The sequence below is a fragment of the Molossus molossus genome, unplaced genomic scaffold, assembly GCF_014108415.1.
Source record: "Molossus molossus isolate mMolMol1 unplaced genomic scaffold, mMolMol1.p scaffold_m16_p_17, whole genome shotgun sequence".
NCBI lineage: Eukaryota > Metazoa > Chordata > Mammalia > Chiroptera > Molossidae > Molossus > Molossus molossus.
In genome coordinates, this window is record NW_023425352.1 from 22,635,419 (window position 1) to 22,661,172 (window position 25,754).

Sequence of the window (25,754 nt, forward strand, 5' to 3'; positions counted from 1 at the left end):
GGTCAGCTGAGCACAAGGGTGAGATTTGTAACATTTTGCAAAGAGAGAGAGACACATGGATTAATGCTTTTGGAGCACTCTACTTTCCTGGCCAGTTTGAATATCACTAGTATCCAAAGTGAGCTGTGGTTGAGAATAAAAACAAAAAATTAGTACAAAAATATAAGTTGTTCAAAGGATTCTTCCATTTGTTAGAGGTCTGTGGCCAGGAAAATCCTTCTTTGCTCTGGTAAAGGTGGGCTATCTCCAGGAAAGGTGGTAAAGGTGGGCTATCTCCAGGAAAAAGGAGAGGGAAAGTTAGGGTTTTAAGATTGTATTAGTTTGAGCCCTGGCTGGTTTGGCTCAGCAGTTAAAAGTGTTGGCCCTTGGACTGAAGGATCGTGGGTTCGATTCCCAGTCAAGGGCACATACCTGGGTTGCAGGTTCTATCCCTGACCCTAGTCAGGGTTGTGCGGGAGGCAAGCAGTCATGTCTCTCTCACATCAATGTTTCTCTCTCTCTTCCTCCCTCCCTCCCTCCCTCCCTCCCTCCCTCCCTTCCTCCCTCCCTCCCATGCTGGAGGCAAGCAGTCATGTCTCTCTCACATCAATGTTTCTCTCTTCCTCCCTCCCTCCCACACTCCCTTCTACTCTCTCTTAAAAAAAAAAATCAATGGAAAAATATTCTCAGGTGAGGATTAATAACAACAACAAAATAATAATAATTAAATTGTATTAGTTTGGGAGTATCAAAATAAAAATGTGAAAACCTTTTCTTTTTAATTAATTTTTTTTTTTAGAGAGAGAAAGGAAGGGAGAGAGAGATAGAAACATCCATATGAGAGAGAAACATGGATCGGTTGCCTCTTGCACTCCCCCTACTGAGAATTGAGCCTGCAACCTGGGCATGTGCCCTGACTAGAAATCCAACCACGATCTCTCAGTCCACGGGACGATGCTCAGTCCTCTGAGCCACATTGACCAGGCAAAATGTGAAAATCTTTTGACACATAAATTCCATTTCTAAGAATGTATCCTAAGGCAATAACCAGACGAGTATGCAAGATATGTGTATAAAGACTTCTATTAAGGCCCAGGCCAGCTTAGCTCAGCAGTTGGCCTGTGGACCAAAGAGTTGTGGGTTTGATTCCGGTCAAGGGCACATACCTCAGTTGTGGTTCGGCCCCAGCCCTGGTCAGGTGGTGTGGGAGGCAACCAGTTGATGTGGCTCTATCACGTCGATGTTTCTCTCTGTCTCTCTCTCTCTCCCTCCCTTCCCCTCTATCTGATGATAAATAGAAAAATATCCTCGGGTGAGGAATATAAAAAAAAGACTTCTATTATGAACACATATATATCCATTAATAGGAGTCTTTAAATATTTTATGGTTCATTCATTCAATAGAATACTACATAGTCATTAAAAGGGTGATATAGATGTTATATTTATTGATCCCCAAACATGTCATAACATATTGTTAAATGAAAAGAGGCCACAAAGCCCTGGCCAGTTTGGCTCAGCGGTTAGAGTGTCAGCCCGCCGACCAGAGAGGCCCGGGTTCGATTCCCGATAAGGGCACGTACCTCGGTTGTGGTTTGTCCCCAGCCCTGATTGGGGTTGTGTGAGTGGCGACCAGTCGATGTATCTCTCTCACATCCATGTTTCTTTCTCTCTTCCTCCCTCTCTCCCTTGCACTCTATCTGAAGATAAATGCAAAAAAAAGGGCCACAAAATAGTATGATAGTTATTTGACTATCTCATCAGAGTTATATCTTACGTTGTGGATTTCTGCTGACATTTACTTTCTTTTTACTTTTTTGTATTTAAATTTTTTATAATGAGCCTATTTTCATAATTAGAAAAACATAAATTACATTTAAATGTCTATTTTAGTATCATGCAGCTGTATAGAGAATCCTTTTTTCTTTTTTACAGTTATTTAAATTAAGGATACATGGACCTACATTTACTTTTTATTTTAAACAATGTTATTGAAGTATAATTTATATACTATAAAATTCACCCATTTTAAGTATACAATTCCATGATTTTTAGCAAATTTACAGAGCTGTGCAAACATCACTACAATTCACTATAGCGTGTTTCTATCACCCTAAAAAGATCCTTCATTACATTCACTTTTGCAGCATTAAATATGGTTTCATGCTTAGGACCTTTTTTTTTTTTTTTTTTTTTTAATCCTCACCCGAGGACATTTTTCGATATTTTGTTCAGATAGAGTGAGAGGGAGAGAGAGAGAGAGAAACATCGACGTGAAAGCGACACATCGAGTGGTTGCCACCCACACGACCCAACCAGGGCTGGGGACAAACTGCAACCAAGGTACGTGCCCTTAGCGGGAACCGAACCCGGGTCTCTCCGGACCGCAGGTCGACGCTCTAACCGCTGAGCCAAACCGGCCAGGGCCATGCTTAGGACCTTTTGTGGGGAAAGAAATAAATTACTGGAATTTGTTTAAAGAGGCAATGTAAACTCAGAAACATTTTTCTATTTGTAATGCAAATTTCTGAGTGCTTGCCTTATAGATGTATCAAGAATGCTGTGTTGTGTAAGGTCACAAGGGGAGTATGAAGTACAAGAGACCATTTTCACCATCTAGGGGCTTATAGTTCAATAAATCTGCACGTCCTCAGATTTGTTCCAGTATACATGCAGTGTGAGAGCCATCAATTCTCAGGATTATTGACAGGAAATCAGAAGAAAGCAGTGGCCTTTGTTTGTTAAATTGGGAGCTTCTTGAGTGACATGGAATTTGAAGTGGAACTTCAAGGATGGCTATCTTTAAATTGCAGAATGGAAGTTGAGGCAAGGGGATGGGTATGAAACACATAAGGGATGGGAAGTTCAATGTAAATTTGGGAGTTCAGAGCAGACAATTTGGCTGCCTGGGTGGAGGGTTTGTATAAAGACATGGTGGGCAATGAGTCTGGAGTGGAGGTTTGGGGCCAGTTTTGGGAGGCTTTGAAGAGCAGAATGTGAATTTAACCTGAGTATAATAGGGAACGATAGAAGATTTTTGCCAGATTGAAGCCATTAAACCGTTTATGTGGTAGCATAGTATATAGTGTACTTTGGAAGGGTATATAGACTAAAGCTGTTTGTCTTTTCTGGGAGTACACTTTCTTAGCAGTAAGGAACTGGACTTCTAGAGACAGTGGGAAGACAATCTGGATTCAGGAGAAACAGAGTGAACTGTCTGTAGGCAGTCATAACTGCACTTGAGGGAGAGAGGGAAGAGACCCACATGAGTTCTATGAGCCTGCTGATTAAAGGGAACGCTGGGTTTGCCCTGGCCAGTTTGGCTCGGCAATTAGAGTGTCGGCCCGCAGACCAAAGAGTTGCAGGTTCAATTCTGGTTAAGGGCACGTACCTTGGTTGCATTTCAGTCCCGGGCCCTGGTTGGGGTCGTGTGGAAGGCAACCAAACCATGTGTCTCTCTCACATCGATGTTTCTCTCTCTCTCCCCCCTCCCACTCTATCTGAAGATAAATGAGAAAATGTCCTTGGATGAAGATTAAATAAATAAATAAATAAATGGGACGCTAGTTTTGAGAAAGCTGAGTTCTGTTTTTGACATTTTTATTGGAGTCCATGATGGCACAGTCATGTAGCCATGGCCAGAGATCGCCAGGAAGGTGGCCTGGAGCTCAGACATGGGGTCAGGATGCAGAAGGCATCAGTATGGAGACAAGAGTTGAAATAACATGAGGGATTAGCACCAAATGAAAGCTGAGAAAGAAATAAAGACATCCAGGCAAGAAGAAACCAAGAGGCGAAAAGTGCTATTATAGCATCTAGTAAGACTAGGCTTTAGACAACTTACATATATTCACTCATCACTAGCTTGCTTGCTAGGCCTGCTCCCTATTCTAAGTGATGATAAGAGAGGTAAAATCATAGTGCACAACCTTGATAGTGATGCATGGAGATTTGCAAGCATTTTGTTCTCCTTGCTTGATTTAAGCATTATGTACTTTTCAAACTACAATAAATGCCAAGTTTTGCTTTCTCTCCAGTTCTTTCCTCTGGCTCTTGTTCTGTTCTCTATTGTTGTACTCTATGGTTAATTTTTTTCCTCAAACGTTTCCTATTTTGGGCTTGGCAATTTTTTTTCCCTTCAGCTCACAAAACCACTTAGTATAAGCTTAGTATAGTGGAAGGTCAGCAACTGAGCTAGAGATGCTAAATGAAGGAGTATCATTAATCCCAGTAGTTTTCTTTATGTATGTATAGTGGTATCAGGGGAGAGCAAGAGAAGCAGATTTAGGAGAGAGAAAAAAACTAACCGACCACTTTGCCATTTGGAGAGATTCGGCACCAGAACCACAGGGGCTGCCCAGGTTCTCAGCTTGCTTGGGTCTCTGTGCCTGTCTGAAAACTTTTTTTTAAAGAGAATTAAATAGAAACTTACAAATCTTCCTCTGTTTTGGGGGTGATATTAATTCCATTGGGCTTGTCATTTGTGTTTGAAGCTAGTGGTAAGGAGGGCGGAGTGAGGAGAAGCGAGGGGGTGGAGATGGGAAGCTGAGAAGGAATCAGAGAGAGAAATTTTATTGAGGGAGAGTTTGCTGGGTTTATGGGAGGGAATCTCTCCCCTCCTCCCCATTCGGATTTGAAAGGGCCGGTGAATCTTTGATTAGGTGCAGGTCAAAAGAATTTACACATTGTGACCTTAATAACTAGAGGTGATTGGCAGGCGGGCTGTGGGGAGGGGGCCGCGGGCCCCTTTCATCTCACTTAGCACAGAGGAGAGACAATGGGCTAGCCGATTTTCCTTGTTGTCCCTTGTTTGAAAAGGTCTGGTGTCTCTACTAGGTACCTGTGACATGGGGGTCTTGATTGGGGTCTCATAAAGGCCCCGTCAGTATGTCCAAAGGCCAAGAGTACAAAAGCAAGCAGTGGGTGGGGGTCTCAGCTGACCACTGAAGAAGGGAGGGGAGGGTCCTGGAGGCAGTGGAGGGAGAAGCAACCCCCGATGGGAGCCCTTATAGAAGGAGGGGAGGAGGGGGGCAGAGAAGGGCCATTTTTGTCCCTAACTCATCAAGCACATCTGCAGAATTGTCCAAGCTGCTGCCTCCCAGTTTCAAAAGAAAAAAATGATCGTTTGATAAACCGTCCCTGATTCACTACTTTCTCACAAGGGTGGGAGACCCAGCTCTGACCTCTGTATGATTTCACATCAGGACCAGGCTTTCTTTCCTCCACCCCCAAATTGCTAGAGAAACTTTGAAATGTATCCTGTGGCTTTCTCTCTCTCTTCTTCACCCCCCCGCCCCCCCATTTCCCACCCTCTCCACCTCACTGGCCTCTGTTTTCTCCCTGGGCGCTCCAGAGTGTAAGCAAGTAATTAGTCCCCTCTTTCTGGGGCACAATGAAGCCAGGGTGTTTGGCGGGGCCCCTTCCCACCGCTCATAGAGCCGGAGGCCTGGGGGGAAGGACCAGGTGGCATGTGCAGTGTGTTGTGGGCCGGCACAATCGCTGGGGCACAGGGCCGGGGGCTCAGGGACTAGTGTGCTCCTGCTTCTTGAAGGAATGTGCAGAGGCGCATGCATTAATGGCCCCCACACAATGCTTGCATTTTTTTCCAGGCAGAAGCATCTTCCCTGTGAAAAGGCTGCCGAACCTGGATCCCAGGCGGAAGCTTCGGCTGCTGCGACGGCGTTATTTCCCACCCTGAGCTTAGTCACTCGGAGCTAACATGGGAGACCGACAGGCCGCGTCTCCCGAGAGCCGGATCTTTGTATCCGATGTGTGCTCCCCCTCTGCCCTGTCAGTTTTGTGTGTTCACGGAGTGTTGATTTTAATGCGGGCCTGTGTTGGGCTGGGGGGCCAGGCTGGGGGGCCTCAGGTCTTTGTCTTGCAGGGCCTCTTCTTCTTGGAGGGTCTTCAGCCCTGGAGGCTAGTGGCAGATTTGAGAGGTAGGGTGAGATGCCAATTCTGGCTGGCAGAGGATTCCCCCATCCATGCGTCTGTCACAGACCATGTGGGGTGCCCAGAAAACAAGAGCACCTTGGGATGTGCAGGCACACGCTTGTTTGGCCTTCCACCCACCCCCAACCCCCCTTGAGGGGGCGGTTAGTTCTACCACACAGGGCTGCCAGCTTGAAGTGAGTTACCCTCCTTGTGACTGAGTGTGGCAGGAGCACAGATTGTGAGCTTCAGGGAGCCAGGGCAGGGCCTTGTCTGCAGGGGTTCGGAGGAGGTGTGGACAGACAGGAGGGGTGTTGGGGGGCACAAGTCTGCCACATATGACTACCCAGCAATCAGTAAGGGTCAGAAGAGAACAGGATCAGAGAGAAAAGAGGCAAATGTCTGGGGAAGCATTGGCAAATCTCAAATGCTTATCTCCATCAGTTGAGGGGAGAGTCCTTACAAACTAGGACAAAATGGGAGGCATTTTCCCTAGTAAGGAAAACTGGGGCCCCACCTCAGGTAGACCCACTAGGGACTGTCCAACAGGATGACTTCTGCCTTTATTATTTGCATCACTGCACTCTAGTCTTATGCCAGGAGCTGGAGGAAAGAGCCTTGACCCATTCTGGGCCCCTAGTCTTGCCGAGAGAGAAGATGCATATGCGTGACTTGAAAACGGAGACTGGGAGCATCAGTCTGGTTGTGGCCTGCTCTGCTTCTGGGGAGAGGGAAACCCAGGGGTACCTGTGAGTCAAGGAGCTGGGGTGGGGCCTTTGTTTGAGGAATCCGGTTTTTAGAAAGGGACTGTGTCTTCACTTTCCACATGATCAGAAGGCAGAGATGAAAGCTGGCCACTGAGATGAGGTGGCCCTGGAGAGGCATCCCGCCACGGTACCCAGAGCACAGCGGCTCCTCTGTGCTGCTTTTGGCACCCTTCAGACTGTCTCAGGAATTGGTGCCAGTCCCAGTGCCAGGCCTGACGAGGGGAAAGAAGCTGGAGCTCTAAGGCCTTTGAGGGTCCTGAGTCCCAAAGGGGCCTACCAGTAAGGAGCAGCTTCTGCTTTGGGCCACTCTGTGGCAGAGAACATTTCTCTCATTGAGAAACAGGCACTCACTCCCAGCAATATCTACCCCCCCTTTTTCTTTACTGTTCTTTTCACTTAATTTTTCCAAATGCTGTTTCTTCCTACCCTTCTCTTCCATTCTCATAAAGAGCCTGGAAGAGTCTGAGCTTATGTGTATGGAGGTGATTGATAATGGAGGGAAGGGGTGTTGGGATGGTCATGTTGGAACTCCAAGAAAACACTGTTGCTCCCTGAGACTATCCTGCTAGAGCAGGGAGGGAAATATCAGGTTATAACCTTTAAATGCAAACTTGATGAAAGAAAGAATAATGGAAACAAACTAGATGTATCAATAGGGGCTGTTCAGCTGAAGAGCATTTCTTACTCATTGGAGTGCAGAGCATTTCATTATTAAGCTTCATTACAAGGGGAAGAGTACAGCAGGCCTCTTTGGGGATTCCCTGGACTGTTTTTTTTCCCTTTTAAAAGCATAATTATATTTAGTTGGAGGAAAAGTCAGGAGTTGCTCTTGGTAACTTTGCAGAGCACCCCGGGATTTAAAGGAGAGCTTGGAGCAAGGTAGAGGAAGGGAGAGATGGACCATTGGGAGGAGGGTGTTTGGAGGTGTTCCCTCATTCCTTGACAATGAAAAAGAAGTGGAAAAGCCCTGGTTGGGGTGGGGAACCTCACTTCTGGAATAAGATTGAGGAATTTGGACAGACAATAAAAATGTTGATCAGAAACCCTGCCTTCCTGGGAGACCTGATATTTTACCTTCAAAAAAAAAAAAATTGAGGTGACATTGGTTAATAAAATTATAGTTTTCAGGTATTATTTGCTCATTTAAATTTTTGTATTAAAAGTACAAAATGGTGTGTACTCAGTTGCTTGAGCATTGTCCTGTGCACCAAGAGGTTGCTGGTTCCATTCCTGGTCAGGGCACATGCCCGGGGTTGTGGGCTTGATCCCCAGCAGGGGGTGTGCAGGAGGCAGCCGACTGATGTTTTTCTTTCTCCCTCTCTCTTTCTAAAATCAATTATGTATGTGTGTATATATATATATATATATATATATTTTTTTTTTTTTTCTCAAAAAAATGTTGCCCTGGCCAGTTTGGCTCAGCAGTTAGAGCATTGGCCCATGGACTTAAGGGTCAGGGGTTCCATTCCTGGTCAAGTGCATGTACTTGGGTTGCAGGTTCAATCCCCTGCCCCGGTTAGGGTCGTGCCAGAGGCAACCATCGATGTCTCTCTCTCTCCCCCTCCCTTCTACTCTATCTAAGAAATTAATGGAAAGTATCCTCAGGTGAGGATTAACAACAACAAAAATGTGTTTTTTTTTGTTTGTTTGTTTTTTATCCTCACCCGAGGACATTTTTCCATTTTTTGTTCAGGTAGAGTGGGAGGGAGAGAGAGGAACATAGAGAGAGAGAGAAACATCGATGTGAAAGGAACACATCGAGTGGCTGCCACCCACACAACCAACCAGGGCTAGGGACAAACTGCAACCGAGGTACGTGCCCTTAGCGGAAACCGAACCCGGGTCTCTCAGGACCGCAGGCCGACGCTCTAACCGCTGAGCCAAACTGGCCAGGGCCAAAAATGTTAAAATTACTGCCGTGGCCGGTTTGGCTCAGCGGTTAGAGTGTCGGCCTGCGGCCAGAGAGTCCAGGGTTCAGTTCCCGCTAAGGGCATGTACCTCGGTTGCAATTTGTCCCCAGCCCCGGTTGAGGTCGATGTTTCTCTCTCTTCCTCCTGCTCTGACTAAAGATAAATGCAAAAAAAAAAAAAAAAAGTACAAAATGGTGAGATTCAGATGTAGTACAATGGTCTGACAACTGTTGTTTCCCAGCATGCACCAGACTTTCACCTCTGGGATCAGGGAAGGGCTGGAGTGGGCTGGGCTGGCCTTTAACTGAGCCTGGTTGAATGTATACTAACTTCTGTCCAGGCCTGGTCTTGTCCATGCAGTATTCTTTGTCAGTTCTGACTCCTTTTCCTGCTGCTACCATCAGGGCTCATGTCTGAAGTCAGTCAGTCCCAAGAAAACTGATTCAGAGTGTATCTGGTGTTCATTCTCAAGGAAGCTAAGAAAAGGTGCTGATTTGTCATGGGAGAGTTTCTTCCATGACTGGGGTATAGAATCTCATTTAGAATCAATGCTTGTTGTGACTTCATCAAAGGCCTAGATTTTTTCCTTTCTCTTACCTACAACATCCCTTGCTTTTAGCACAAGTCTTTTCTTAGCTAAACCTCCTGAGGTTCCTGGGACTTTAAATACACAGATGTCTTTCTGTGGTTGTAGACCTAATCCCTAATGGAAGCCCAATCCTGTTCTTTGCCTGGGACCTCCCTAGTGATTGGGTGAACATGGGATTTATGAGTTTACTGAGCACCTGTAGGAGGCAGCTTATTTTATCTGCCTCTTTCCCCCTCTATTCCTCTGGGTACTTTCTACTTCCCCAAGAAAAGGAGAAGAGATGATCAGAGGAAGCATGGAAATTAACTGAACAATGTGTGTATCTGTCACCTGTCTCAGAGCCTGTGCATCTGTGTATGTCAGGGTGGCAGGCATGTTCCTTGGTCTCTGGGTGCTCTCCCCCTAAGCAAGAACAACCTCTCCTGAGATGACCTACATGGGACCCTGCTTTTTACCTTCATTACTTTTTGTTGATGTCACTGCTTCTCCTGGTACAGAGAGTCCTTTGAGAAGAATCCTCAAATGTAAGTGAGTGTGCATGTATGTGAATTCTTACTGGGCCCTTGTTTCTTTTTCCCTGGAGCATGAAGGAGGAGCTAAGAGCTTAGTTACTGAGTTTCTGGCAATCACACTGTTTCCTGAAGTCCTTTTTTTCTTCTCTAGATTATCTTGCCCAGCCTTCTCCCTGGGGCTCCCCTTCCCTGTGAATTTTACTCTTATTGGTGGAGTGCAAGGAAATGTTGTTTTCTGAAAGAAGTGTGTGCTTCCAAGCAAGTCACAGTGGGTGATCGTGGCCCTATGGGAGAATGTCGACTCAGCATGGACGAGGGCAGGTATTGTTGAGTTGGCAGAGGGCTCAGACCTGTGAGATGGCAGCTGACCTGCGGGTTCTGAGCAGGTTCATCATCAGGGTCTAAACTGAGGAAGTTTGGGGTGGGGGGGTTGGTTTTCTGTAGAAACCTTCTTGAGGATACCTCAAGTCAGCAGCTAACAGTGTCCAATATTTGGCACAGGTACTGTTTAGCAATGAAAGTCTAAAGCAGGGTGGGTCACCAGTCGGTAAATCAGGGACCCACACCACTGTCAAATGTGTTTGCAAATTTGTGTCATTTTTTTTTTTTTTTATTCTTCCAAAAAGTTTGTATTCTGTCCCAAGTGGCTTAGTGGTAAAGAAAGGAAACTTCCAATCAAATGACCTTGTTGGTATACTAATGTTTTTCCAGAGAGAAATTCATAGTTTTTGTGATTTCAAAAAATGCATTAACAAAAACATGCCACCAGGGAAATGCAGACTGGTGCAGCCACTATGGAAAACAGTATGGAGTTTCCTCAAAAAATTAAAAATGGAACTGCCGTTTTACCCAACAATTCCATTTCTGGGAATATATCCTAAGAATTTCGAAACACCAGTCAAAAAGAATATATGCACCCGTATGTTCATAGCAGCATTATTTATAATAGCTAAGATCTGGAAACAGCCCAAGTGCCCATCAGTAAATAAGTGGATAAAAGAGCTGTGTTACATTTACACAATGGAATACTATGCAGCTCTAAAAAAAGAAGGATCTCGCCCTGGCCGGTTTGGCTCAGCGGTTAGAGCATCCACCTGCGGTCCGGAGAGACCCGGGTTTGGTTCCCACTAAGGGCATGTACCTCGGTTGCAGTTTGTCCCCGGCCCTGGTTGGTTGTGCGGGTGGCAGCCACTCGATGTGTCCCTTTCACATCGATGTTTCCCTCTCTCTCTCTCTCCCACTCTCTCCCTCCCACTCTATCTGTGCAAAAAATGGAAAAATGTCCTTGGGTGAGGATTAAAAAAAAAAAAGAAGGATCTCTTACTCTTTGTTACAGTATGGATGGACCTGGAGATTATTATGCTAAACGAAATAAGCCAGACAAATATCGCATGATCTCAGTTTTATGTGGGATCTAATGAACAAAATTAATAGACTGACAGATCTCAGAGGGGAAAGAGGAGAATGGGAAGATATTAACCAAAAAACATTTGTATATATGCATAGCCCATGGACTCAGACAATAGTGCAGTGAAGGCCTGGGGTGGGGTGGGAGCGGGGCGATGGGGGGCAAAAGGGGAAACGGGACATCTGTAATACTGTCAACAATAAATTTTTAAAAAATTGAAACAAAGAAAACCACACAGACAAACCATGCCACCAGAACAAATCTGTTCCAAAGCAAGCATTGAGAGGATGTTGTGAGTGGTAGGGCTAAACTTGACTAATTGGATGGGATGGCAGGCAGCTGCTTAGGAAAGGGATTCCCAAGCCCAGTATTGCCCTAAACTCCTATGTGGAAACCTCTTCTATATCAAAGACCTAGTGAAAAGAGTCCCTCCCCTCATCCTCTCTTAGGTAGTAGGACCACGGAAGGTCTGGAGTCCTCTGGAGCCCAGTAGAAGTTAACCAACAGAGGCAGAATTACCTGTGGGTGGGGACTCCTTTTCTGGAAATAATGAAGGAAACAGATAAGTTAATCATCAAAATCTCCTGTGCCCATTGCAGGAGGCCTTGGCCAGGCCCAGGGCCTGGAGAACATGGTTCTTGGAAAGAAGTGGGCTTTGGCAGCCTCTGGTGTCAAGCCTTCATTTGGAAAACCATGCATGTCTGTGACTAGCAGGACTGCGTGGGTCTGTGTGGACCTGGGGATCTTAAGGCCCTAGACTTTTGTGGTTAGGCTGACTGAAGCCATGCTTATGCCCCATTCTTAACCACTGTCACCAGGAGGTAGAAAAAAATCCCACCAGGCCTCTTATGACCAACTCTGGCTCTACTAGGACTTTGTCTCAGAAGAGGGATAATAGGTATTAGGTGCTGTGGGATCACTGTTGGCTGTTTATAATCTGAATCCTGGGCCTGAAATTAATTGGATTACAGAAACAACTTATTTTTATTATTTTTTTCAAACCACCTAAATACCCCCAAACCAAATTACCCCCCGCCACACACACACACACCTTTCATCCTTCTCCCTCTCCCTGTGGCTGTATTTGCTGGGTAGTGAAAAGTGCTTCCCCAGCCTCCTTTGGGTTGCTGCGCTGAACAAAGTGAGAAACCCAGGGAAGGAGGAAAGTGGTGCCAAAAGGGCTTGCCACTGCCCCCCCCACCCCAGCTCTGTGTCCCCTGGCCTGCCCCGGCTGCCTCACCGTCTGGGCTGCAGCCCAAACAAGCAAAGGCGCCTTGACCAACAACAAGCCCCAGTTTTGTTGCGCCTGTGGGGGAAATGCTTTCTGGAGCCCAGGGATCTCCTCTGAGAACCACCTGTGCCTCTTGGCCTCCTGTCTAGCTTGGGCCTTTTGGCACAGGGGCCCCTGCATTCCAGCCAGTAGGCTGATGGTAGAGTGAGGGGTGGGAGAGGGCTAAGGGGGCTGTGGTCAGTTTTAGGGGGCATAAATTCCAGTCTGCCCCTTTAGGGCCCCTAGTTGGCTCAGGATCTCCTGTGGCCCTTGGCCAGGATAAATTTGTCCTGTCTGTCATCAGCACTGACAGTAGCTTTCTGAAGGATAGGGATAGGGAACTGAGGTCTCTCTTCTTACCCAGTTCTTGGAGTTTCAGGAGAGGAACAATATAGGTTCTTTTACTAGGCCCCTTCTTGATCAGAGGCCCTAGTGCCTCTCTATTGCCTAATCAATGATGGTGATAATGACGAGGATGAGGCTGACTAACACTTACGGAGTGCCAGCTAAATGCCAAACACTATGCTGAACACTTTATATTTGACTTAATCTTCCCAAATAGGTACTGTCACTGCCCTCAATTTACAAGGAAGGACTAAGAGAGTTTAATTGACATGTCCAAAGTTACATCTGGTAATTGATACACCCAGGGTTTGAGCCCTGGCATCTGACTACAGAACGTATGCTTTTTAACTACTGTCCTAAACTGTCTGCTTTCTTGGCCCAGGGTGATCTCACTGTTATTTGGGATTAGAACTTCTTGATTGTCTTGAATTGCTTCCAATTTAAAAAAAAAAAAAATGAATTGAAGACTCTCTGGCTGAACCTTAAGCTGCCTAAGGGCAAGCCTATGCAAGTTTTGTTTTTTTCCGAACACCCCAATACCTAGCACAGGGCTGGCTTGGATACCCCTGAGGTACTTGTTGAAGGAATGAGGCCCCCACCTCTGTCCGCCTCATCTCAGGAAATGCCCAGGCTAGACCTTGTTCTGTGAGCAGGGTGGTTAGTTCCAGAGCAGAAGCTTCCATCCGAGGGGACACAAGGCTGATGGAAGGGCAACAAAAGCTGAGAAGACAGAATGCAGGCCAGATGTGACTGGAGCTGAGCCAGTTGTTTTGAGCTGATAGGCCTGCTTGTCCCCTGCAGGTTATTGGTCTGGGCTGCTCCCAGGAGGACGAGGCTATTCCAGGAGCAGTGGGGTGTGAGGAGAGGATCTGCTTTCACATCTCTGAACTGTGGGTGTTTGGAATAGCCACATTTTACTTTGTAGACTCTTCTGTAGAGAATCACTTTGAATCTCTTTTGGCAGGACTTGAGGTGGGGGTGAGGGTGGGAACAGAACTTCTTTGCAACAGTACAGGCCAGTGAAGGAGCGGGGTGGAGTAGCACATCATATTGCAGTCATTTTTATGGCTAGATCTCAGTGTTGGATAAACAGACAAAAAGTTTGACCTGACCGCCACCTACAAGCTGTATGCCTAATTGCTTCAAATGCCCCCAGCCATAGTTGCTCCTGAATATAATTCACCTGGGCTCATGGGTGGTGAGGTTTTTGATGACAAATGGGGGTGTGATCCCACTTCTGTTGGTGTGACGAGGGCAGCCAGGAGGCAGGGCTGTAGAGAGTGGCCTGTAGTAGGGGAAACTCAGCTTTGTTCCTTTTCATCAGTCCCGGGTTCTGCGGGGCCATCGTGTTAGTGGAATGCTAGTAGTGAAGTAGCCCTGGAGAGTATCTGGCTCTGGGGTTTCTAGGCAGAGATCTGAAGGTCTGCATCAAAGGAGGCCATGTGGGTGGGGCTCACCCTCCATACCCCACCTCTGCTTAACTGGAACAGCTCCCCTGGTTCTTATTTTATAAATCTATTAGAGATTCTGGCTCACAAGTTTTCTGTGGCTGTTTTAAAAGTTAGAAAACATTGCCCTGGCAGTGTTGCTCAGTTGGTTGAGCATTGTCCCCTGCACCAAAGGGTCGTAGGTTTGATTCCTGGTCAGGGCACATACCAGGGTTGCAGGTGTGATCCCCAGCTGGGGCCTATATAGGAGGCAACTGATTGATGTTTCTCTCCCTCTCCCTTCCTCTCTTTCTAAATAAAATAAAATAAAAGTTAGAAAACATTGTTCTAGTATAACTATTTCCCATTTTACAGACAAAAAATGTGAGGCCTAGGAGGTTACAGGCTTGCCCAAGGTTAGACAGCCTGTGAGCAACTCATCAGGCACCAACTACTGGCCTGCCAAGTCCCAGCTCCGGGACCTCTATAGTGTACCCAGTGCTGGCTGCCTTGGTGCCTGCCCTGGCCTGTGTTCTTACCTGGCAGTGATCTCAACTCCTCATCCTCTCTCTCTGGGCACGGCTGTTTGTCAACCAGCCCTTCTGTTTTTTATTTTAATTTTTTTATTATTTCCAGCAGAGCTGCTTCTCTTTCTCTCCTGGGTCTGGGGTCAGGGCTCTCCTGGGGCCAGTTGTGGGAGGCTGGTAGTAACCACATTGCTTCCACTGCTGGAACCCATAATGCTGCCTTTGGACACCTCAGCACTGGCCCCAGATAAGCCATTTGCTGCTTTCACCCTGTGACTCCCTTCCTTCAAAGCCATCCCTAAGCAGAGAACTCTATTTCCTCTGCTTAGCTAGGTGGTAGAGGCTGTTATGGTGGCAACAATAGGTTTAGAACCCTGGGTCTCCCTGTCCCTGAACTCCCAGGAGAGTCTCTTGCTGTAAAGCTCCCCGACTCAGAGGTATCTGTTAAGGTCCAAACTGTCATGTGAGCTCTAGCCCCAGGTCCTCTGGGGAGAGCCAGACCGACACAGCACTGTGACCTTCTGGCCACCCTCATCCTGCCCCAGCTCAGTCCCACCTATTCTTTGCTTCATAAATGCAGAGCTAGGGTGCTAGGTTTGTCAGTTGTCTTGTGTGCCTAGCCTCCCATAAAACTATTTGGGGCCACTGGCCTTGATTGGAAGATACAGATTGAGTGGGTGATGATGTAGGTCTCTCGTCCAGGCCCCAGTCCCAGCTGCCCCCACCAGCCCTGGTCTGGCTTACCACGGGGCCCAATTCAGAGGCCTCTTTTGTTTGACCTGCACAGAGCAGCACCAGCTCACCGTTCCCACATGCCAAAGTTTCCCCACCATTCACTGGGAAGGCTGAAAAGCCCTCAGCTAATTGCGTTGGGCTGAAAATTACCACTTCCCTGCATGGGTTCCCCTGCTGCTGAGGACATTTGTGTCACTGCTGTATTTAGGGGGAACAAAGGTCCCCTGTGGGGAGAGCCCAGGTACGAATGTGGGATGGGGGGAGTAATTGCAGTCTCTCCAGGTGAAAGCCCCTGTTAAACTTCAGTAAGTCAATTAGGCTGGGGGACGGCAGAGACCCCCACAATAAACTGTTCCCACTAAGCAATTAAAGAAAATCATTTTAGCTTTGAGGAGAGAAACTGCTTATTAGAAATTTTGTGGGTCCCTCCTTCTTCCCTACCTCAGCCCCCCCCCCCCTCCTTGGGGATGAAACAACAAAACGCCTTCCTCAATAGAAGTGTTTCTCCTCCTCCCACTCATTGTGTGGCCTGAAAGCACTTACTGTGGGAGGGCAGAGGGAGGGACAGAGACAGGCCAAAGTGGGGAAAAATGGCAGGGACTCAACACCTGGGCTGACTAAAAATTACAACTGCCCAGGAAGGTTGGGGAAAGAGACTCCTATGGGTGCAGTGCTCACAACACAGGTGGGCATGTATGTGTGGGATGTGCATGTGCCCACGGACCTGCTTTCCTCTGTTCCTCAAGCAGTGGGTGCATCTATGTGAGTATGTGTGTGGCATCCTGGGTGCCCCCTTACCAAAAGGAACAAACACAGGCTGTGTGTGTGTGTGCCTGCTTACAGTGTCTTAGCAAAGGATGGCAAGGCCAAGACAGCCCAGTTGGGCATGCACCTCTTCCCAAGGCTGTGACTGGGCCTATGTACTCTTTCCTCCCAGGAGCCCAGTACCAGTACCCAGGAGTTGAGTCATAGCATAGCTTCCCATCTGGGATATTCAGCAACTAATGGCTAAATGGCCAGCAGCCACCTACTGGCCCTGGGCTAGGAATGATCTGGGGGAAGTAATGGATGGACATGCTAATCTTCACAGTGTTCTTCCTTATGTTGCTTGGGTGGGGGTGAGGTGTGGAGACTCAGCAGAAAAGAAATCAGTGGCCTGGGATGTTTTCTTTGTAGCTTGGCTCAAGGGCCTTATGATGAGAGTCTTCAGTTGATACCCACTGCCCCCCACCCCAATTTCTGAGGAGAAGTACAGGTTGGAAAGAAGGGTTGATCTTATTTTATCTTATCTGGGGAGAGTGGTGGGGAGGAAGGTAGATTTATGCATCAAAAGTCTATAGTTTGGTCATTTACGAATGTACATGCGCACCACAGATCACAGGTAGCATAAGTACCACACCTCACCCTGCCCAAAGTCTTGGTACTTTAGGGGAGGGCCTGGTGGCTCTGATGGTGGGCATAGCATTGAGTCAGGCACTGCCCTGGCCCCAGTGCTTCCCTGTGGCTTATGTGTTTGGCCTTTATTCCAATGTTCCAAAGAGGTGAAATTAAACATCAAGGGGTTGACTTTTCCCAGAAAACAAATATGCTAAGTTATTTGCCTACCAAGGGACCTTAGGAGGTAGAATTTGCTGCCTACAGCCTGCCAGTGGGGAGATGAGGGCTGTTGACAAAGTCCTGAGCAGGAGCATGGAGGTAAGGTTTTATGGAGTGCAAGAGCTGGTTAGAATTTGGGAGTTTAGGGGTATGTGTGAAGTAGCTCAGAGAGGAGCAGGAATGGGCAGCTCACTGTAGCAGGCTCCATGTGGTATAAGGAGTTGAGTCTTCAGAGGAACCTAAAATTCAAATACTTGTCATGTTTTGTTTCAATTATTTTATATGTATGTATCTATATATATCTAAATATATGTAGGTACATACATATAAGTGTCTGTTTATGTGATATATAGTGATATATTTATAGAGTTTTTATATGACATGATATCATTTATTTTATGTTCCAGAATGTGGTTTTCCATGTATGGGAGGGCCTTGGTTTCCTTACACCTAATTTCTGATTTATTACTTCAAATGTCTTTCTGACCTAGGGCCAGGTTTATTTAAAAAAAGAGAGTGAGAGGGTTTTTGGGACTGCTTTAGGTTGTGTGGGGCCTTTTGTTTTGTTTTTTTAAGAAAAACAAAATTTTACATGCTATGTGTGAGTTTTCTCTTTGATTCCTCCTGCATTTTTGCTTGTGTGTTACTGAATCACACAGAGGGATTCAGCAGTGGAATATTCAAGTTTGCTCATATGGTCAGATTTATTTTTCCCTTGGTTTTCGGGCCATTATTACTGGGTCAGGGTAGGAAGGGGATAAAAGAAGTTGTAACAAAGGAGTTGCTTGGGATTAAGTTTTAACTGTATATGTGTATATTTTTAAACTTTTTTTTTAAATCCGAGGACATTTTTTTCATTTATCTTCAGATAGAGTGGGATGGGGAGAGAGAGAGAAAGAGAGAGAAACATTGATGTGAGAGGGACACATCGATTGGTTGCCTCCCACACAACCCTGACTAGGGCCAAGGACCAAACCACAACTGAGGTACGTGCCCTTGACTAGAATCGAATATGCAACTCTTTGGCCCACAGGCCAATGCTCTAACTGCTAAGCCAAACTGGCCAGGACTATTTTTAAACTTTCAATTCTGAAAATCTTAAACATGCATAAGGAGAAAATGGTAAAATGAACTCCTGTGTTTTCGTCCCTATCTTAATTATTTTATTTGTCCTTAATGCAAACTAGATACATACCTGGAGAGTATCTTTAAGGGACCCATTTCTCAGATGCCTGGCACTATTGTTGTTGAAAATAGAAGGGTCTGAAAGTGGACCAAACTCTTTCTCATCAGAGTGAGACTTGTGGTTTCCAGCTGAACTTCCACTCTCATCAGTGTGCAAAAAAAGGGATCCAAGAGATCAACTCATTGAAGGTCAGGGCTTTCTCCCTTAGAAACCAGAATCCCATTCCTCTAGCAGCATCCTTGTTTTCTGCTGTTGTCTAGACCAACTCCTCACCAACTACTGGGAGTGGGAGAGTAGATTATTTTCCTGGCCTGGGTGTAGGAGAACACTTTATCCCCCTTTTGAAGTTCTACCTGCTTTTCTAGCAGACCCCACCAACTATTGATTTCACGGTTGGGGTGTCTGTTCTTAGCCAAGCCTCAAGGTGTCTAGTAGGTGCAAGATGAAGCCCTTTGCTCATCTGTCAATGAGGACATTAAAATGGATGAGAAACCCATCAGCTACTGAACAAGGCACTGTAGTGGTCCAGACAAATTGGTTGTAAGTGACAGAACCAAATTCACATTAACTTAAATAAAACTGGAAATGTTTGGCTTATGGAACCCAAGGGCAAAGCTAAGCAACCAAATCAAAGGATGAACACAAATACGGCTAGGTTAAGGAGTAACTGGACCCAAAAGCCACAGTGCTGCCAGGACTTTGTATTTCTGGGGTGTTCATCCGTCTTTCTTCCTGGATCTTGGCTCCTTCCTTTTTCCCAGCTGACCAGCTTATTCCAAAGGCTGCCAAGAGCTCCTGAGTTTGGCAGCCCATCACTTAAGTCATTTAGAGTAACTGGCTTCCAAAAATCTCAGGGCAGAGAGTAATCGGCCCATCTTGGGTCAGCTGCCCACCTTTTGATCAATTAACTGTGTCCAGAGAGAGGAGAGTGTATAAGAACTCTCAGGAATCACATGTATGGAGGGATAGTGTAGGGCAGACAGAATAATAGGGTTTACTATTTTCTTTTCTTTTTCAGTAATCCTCACCCGAGGACATTTTTTTCCATTAATTTTTAGATAGAGTGGAAGGGAGGGAGGGGAAGAGAGAGAGAGAAACATTGATGTGAGAGAGACACATCGATTGGTTGCCTCCTGCATGACCCCAACCAGGGTCAGGGATCAAACCTGCAACCCAGGTACGTGCCCTTGACCAAAATCAAACCCATGACCCTTCCCAGTGGGGCAAAGAGAGACTGGAGCCAAGTCCTGACCTGGCTGGTCCTCTTCCAGAGGAAAATGACTAGCAGGCAGCCTGAATTAGACTCTAAGAATACAGTTTACCTCATGGAACAGGATGGAAGACAGAAACTCTTGCCTCTTCTTAGTGCCATTGTCAAGAGGGCCAGAAATCTTGGGGAGGAACAAAGTTCAAGGTCAAAATTCCTGGTGCTGCTAACTAATCTGGAAATAAGTAAGTTCCTCAGAACTTCACCTTCCTGAAAAGCCCTATGATGGAAGTCTTGCTTTATAAAAGGACCTCAGTACCCTCACTTTTATACTATCTCCAGCTTTATGATTTTTCCACTTTCCCCTGTAATGTCATGTAAGCTTCTATCTGTGTGGCCAATGTGAGGACTCTGGGGCCCTGGTTGTCTCCCATCGCAGGAAAGGAGTTGACACAAGAGTTATTGGTTGGATTTACACACCAAGGTTTGCTGCTGGCTCTCCTCTACAATGGAGACCTTTTTCTTGAGGAATAGGTTTTATCTACTATCTGTCTGTCTGTCTATATACACACACACACATATATATATAGACACACAGTCCTCTCTTTTCTTCTTGTCATGGGTTATACATCTATAACCCTGCTGTGTATAATTTATGATGCATAGTAGGCTCTATTGGTCTACCAACCTTTATAATACCCCCTTTCCTCTCCTCAACACACTTCATCCCCTGCAATAGCCTCCAGGGTAATGGTGGAAAATGCTGCAGCAATTGGACCAGGTTGAGGAGTGTAGAATTTCACCTTGCCTTTTCCTTCCTCTGTCTTAATGGAAGAGAAGCAGTCCAGGGATATACATGGTGGTGGTGAATCAGGTTGACACTCACACCCTCTGCCTCCCTTTTTTTTCAACTTGCTGGATGTCACCATGGGCCTCCTTTTCATTGGTGGGTCTTAGTTTAAGCTTGGCAGGAGTTAGGAGGCCAGTGGATGAGAAAGGTCATGCAGTTATGTGGTGAGCAGTCTGGATGGGCTCTTCAGTCCTTTGGTTCCTCAGAGAGAACCTCTTTCTATAAGGTCTTGATTGTACTTTGATGCTTATCACATGAAAATGACTGCCCCATGTTGGTGCTTATGAAACATTGAGAATAAAAATAAGAGCCAGGCCAACCAATATTTAGGGACTCCATTGCTGGCCTAAATGTTTCAGTGGGTCAGGGCTGTAGGACCTCAGGATCATAGGTCACAGTGATTTCTCTTTGACCTGTCTTCATCTCTTCCCTATTGCTCCTGCCTAAGTCTAGATCAAGTCTGAATCTCAAGGTTCTTTTGTGATTTGTTAATGTGAGTATGTTATTTTATTTTTATCCTCATCTGAGGATATTTTTCCATTTATCTTCAGGTAAAGAGAGAGAGAGAGATAGGGAGAGAGAGAGAAACATCAGTGTGAGAGGGACACATTGACTGGTTGCCTCCCGCACAACCCTGACCAGGGCCGGGGATGAACCGCAACTGAGATATGTGCCTTTGGCTGGAATCGAACCCAGGGCTCATTGGTCTGCAGGCCGATGCTCTGCCACTGCGCCAAACTGTCCAGGGCTACGGGTATGTTTAAAAAACCAAATTTGACCCTTCTTCCTCTCTCTTTTCAGAAAAATAAAATAAAATAAGAATCAAATTTTAAAATAAATTTGTTAAGTTGGTATCAATGATTATCTGTGCAGCTTGCCAGTCGAGCTTCACTTTCTCTAAACTAGAGCCACAGTTGATTTTAATGGTTCTTATCATCCTTCCATCTTATGCCTTTAGTCCAATGCCAGCCACTTTTGTTCATCAGCAAACCTGAAGAAAAACACCAGTGGCCTTAGTCTCCCCAGTAATCACCAGACCATGTGGGCCACCCATGCCCAAGAGATGTGAACAGCATGGTAGCCTAGACCTTGGTCCTGACCACTACCACAATGCCAAAATTGACCACCTAACAGGAAAAAGTGATTTGTTTTGAAGTTGGAAATATTTTGTGCTTTAGTCTGAAGGTAGCCATAGCAGCAATAGTCATTTGAGTGTCCAATATGTACAGGACTCTGTTGTGGGGTAAGTTGTCACCTTGGCTTCTGTTGGGCTTCCAGTGGAGTTCATAAGCTCACCTGTTTGAAAAAGCTTGTTGTTTACCTCTTTACAGAGAGAGTGATTGTGAAGCAGAAGTTTAGGGGGAAAGTACTGTAAGAGCAAGGTGAAATTATGGAATTCTCATAGGCAACTGTCTCCAGGCCCTAACCATTCAGAAGCCCTCCAGGTGAAGGGTCTATGTCAGGGGCATCAGCCAGGTTCAAGATGGAGCCATCTGACTATTTGGTTAGTGTGAAATTCAGAATCTGAATTCAGATATTCAGAATTTAGGGTACCACCAACATGCAACCCTTATTTTAGGCAACTTCAAAATAAATATTATTACCATCTTTCTTTTAATTTCTCATTTTTTATTTTATTTTATTTTTTTTTATCCTCACTTGAGAACATTTTTTGATATTTTGTTCAGATAGAGTGGGAGGGAGGTGAGAAACATCGACGTGAAAGGGACACATCGAGTGGCTGCCACCCGCACGACCCAACCAGGGCCGGGGACAAACTGCAACCGAGGTACGTGCCTTTAGCGGGAACCAAACCTGGGTCTCTCTAGACCACAGGCCGACGCTCTAACCGCTGAGCCAAACTGGCCAGGGCTCTATTTTGTTTTATATTTTTTCCTAAGTAATATATAAATATATTCAATTGTAAAAAATTCAAACAGTTTAAAATACATAGAATATAAAATAAAAATCCACTTCAGTTTCCTGTGGCCCCTCTCCACATCTTTCTTTTTGTAGGAAGTTTGGTATGTGTCACTCTAGATCTTTTAATTTGAAGTAAATCTCAGACATATATAACTTTATGAATATGTGTGTATGTATGTATATTTACACACAAATGTAGAGTTTTGCTCTCTTTTAGTCTCATATTACACACTTTTTCTGGAACTTGAATTTTTCCTTCTACCCATGTGGTGCAGAGGTCCTTTGCTGTCAGAACTCATATCTCTACCACATTCTTTTGACTGCTGTATCTAGTTCAGAGTAAGGTGGATACACCATAGTTCACTTAGCTGTCCTGCTACTGATGGACACTTAGGTAGTTTCCAGTGATTTGCTATTGTGAACAATGCCACAGGATACATCTGTGTACTTGCGTATTTGTGCATATAGTCAGGTATTTTTCTAGGAGAGATACTTAGAAAAGACTTGCTGGATTGAGTGGTAAGTGCATTTAAAAGTTTTTAGATGCTGCCAAATTGCCCTCCAGTTGAACTGTATCGGGTTATATGCCTATAAACAGCGTATACAAGTACCCATTTCTTCTTACACTTATCAGTCCTCCTGGGTAATATCAGCTTAAAAAAATTTTTTTTTTTCCTCTCTGAAGGGTAAAAAATGATATATAATTTTGGGAGTGAGTGCAAAATAGTATTAAGATCTGGATTCTGGAACCTAAGTAGCTGAGGTCAACTCATGAGCCCTCCCAACTACTAGCTGTATGACCTTGGTGAGTTACTTGACCTCTCTGTTCCTCAATTTCCTCATGGAAATTTTATCATAGAAAATTACAAAATATATTAAAGTAGGATAATTATTAACTCTTGGCCAACTTTGCTTCAATAATGTCCATATACTTTTCTTCTTCCATATTATTTTGTAGCAAATATCAGACATATAAATAAATATTTCAGTGTATATTCTAAAAGATAGCAATGCTTTTATTTTTATTTATTTATTTTCTTTATTGATTTTAGAGAGAGAGGAAAGAAGAGGGAGAAAGAGATAGAAACATCGATGAGAGAGAACATCGATTGGCCACCTCCTGCATGCCCCCCACTGGGGATTTGGCCTACAACCTGGGCATATGCCCTGACCAGGAATCAAACTGGTAACCTCTTGGTGCATGGGTGGACACTCAACCATTGAGCCACACCAGCTGGACAGATAGTGATGCTTTTAAAATATATTTATAATATTATTATCATACCTAGAAAAGTATCATCAAGTATGTAGGAATGTTTTGAGAGTGAAAAATGAATTAATCTATATGAAGTACTTAGAACAGTACTTGGAAGTTTAACATTACTGCATATAATTTTTGGCCATGTATATTTATTTTTATAAATTTCTTATTGAAATTTTTTGTTCATTGGTCTAGTTTCTCGCCCCCTGTGATTTATAAGATCTTTTAAATATGTTCTGGGTATTAATCTTTTTGTTATTGTTGTTAATCCTCACCTGAGAATATTTTTCCTTGGATTTTTAGATAGAGTGGAAGGGAGGGAGAGAGAGGAAGAGAGAGAAACATTGATGTGAGAGAGACACATTAATTGGTTGCCTCCCACATGACCCTGACTGGGGCCAGGGATAGAACCTGCAACCCAGATATGTGTCCTTGACTGGGAATTGAACCCACAACCTTTTGGTCCTCAGGCCAATGCTCTACTGGCTGAACCAAACCAGCTAGGGCTAGGTATTCATCTTTTCACTAATACATATTTTTGGTAGTTCCTATTAGCTTGTTGCTTACAGTGTTTTCTGTTGTGTAGAAGTTTTTGTTATTTGGAGATTAGTTCTCTCATCTTCACCTTTATGGCTTCAAAGTATTATTTGGTCTTAATAATGTCTTTCATACTCCAAGATTATAACTATTTTTCTATATTTTCTTCTAATACTTGAATGGATTTTGTGTAGTTTAAAAATGTTTATGTCTTTAATCCATCTGGAATTGATGTCTGCTGTGAGTTAGGGCTCTAATTTTATTTTTTCCCCAAAATGTGTGTCCTATGGTCCCTATACCATTTATTGACTCTGTCATTCTCTATCGTCTTTAAAGGCCACATTTAGGATCTACTAATTTCCTACAAATATATGAGTGTGACTTTTGGATTCTGATCCATTAATCTGTTTGTTTATTCCAGCATGCCATCATAATACAGCTTTGTAGTATGTTTGATATAAAGCAACTTCTTTCTCTTTGTTCTTTTAAATGTATTTTTTGATTATTCTTGTGTATTTTGTCTTCCAGATGAATTTTATAACCGATTAAGTAAAATCTTGTTTGGATGGACAGTACTGAATTTGTGGATTAATTAGGGGAGAACTGACAATTTTATCATCTTGAGGCTTCACATCCAGTAACATGCTATATTTCTCTGCTTATTCAGCAATTCTTTGTCCTTTAGTAAAACTTTATAGTTTTTTTCATTGTGGCTGTCTTGTTGTTTTTGTTAGGATTAGTCTTGGCTATTTTACGGTTTCTTCATTCTTCCTTGTGAATTGATTTCTAATTACATTTTGGTTGGTGATTCCTGGTGCATAATAGCTAACCTCTATGGTATTTGCTGTGTTCCATCTTCTCTCTCTGAGCATCTTCTCTCATATAATTTTTACAACAAGCTTATGCATAGGTCCTTTTATTATTCTGCTTTACAGGTAAAGAAACGGGGCTTTAGAGAGGTTGAATAACTCATCCAAGATCACAGTCACTAGGTGGCAGAGCCAGTAGCCCTGAGCCTGCACTTCTTTCACTATCCATCGCAGCATGCCAGCTACCTCATCCAACCCTGGTATTTGTTGTAATAGTGTTTTAGTTGAGTCTTTTGGATTTTCTAGGTAGATAATTATATTATGTGTAAGCAACGACCATTTTTATTTCTTCTTTTTCCATGCCTCTTGTTGGGTACATAGTTTTGTGAATATCTCATCATCGTTTCTCAGGAAGTCTGACCTGGTCAGTTTTTCCTTTAGCACTGGAACATATTACCATTTCTTTCTCTTGGGAGTGGATGAAGCTGTTGTTGTGTGTAGAGGCCATGTAGATGGAGAATAGAGTGTTGAAACTCCTCCTCTTGCGGCCCCAACACATTTCTTGTTAAACTCAATAGATTGCACAAATGTATGTTATTCCATTGTACTGTGAGTTTTTGTTTTGATGTACTTAATTTTTTTCTCTCTATTAATTCTGTTCTCCCATTCCCCAAGTTTCTAAGTTTCTGCTTCTTGAGCGGAGTACATTTGGGAACAGCAACCTCTATCTGCCTCAAGCCTCCTCTTATCTAGCCTGGACCAGGGTCTTGACCAGGCTGACTTTTTACCACTGGTGAAAGTGGAAAATAACCATTTTGTGTTTCTGTGGAGGCATTTCCCAACTCTAGGACTGCACTCCTCTATGGGGAAGCAGAAATCCTGCTTTGTTGGCCCTTGTTTGTTAGAGCTGCAGTGTAAGGGTAAGCATTGGGGACCTCAGCCTCAGGATACTCTCTCCAGAGCCTGACCGTCTAATCTAGGTGGC

The 25,754-nt window shown here is 44.7% G+C and overlaps 1 protein-coding gene across 3 annotated transcripts in view; it reads left to right on the forward strand.

Annotated features, from left to right (window-relative positions):
* The window catches only part of FBXW4 (F-box and WD repeat domain containing 4), an 82,808-nt gene that overhangs the window by 36,328 nt on the left and 20,726 nt on the right, over nucleotides 1-25,754 (forward strand). The window lies entirely within an intron of this gene.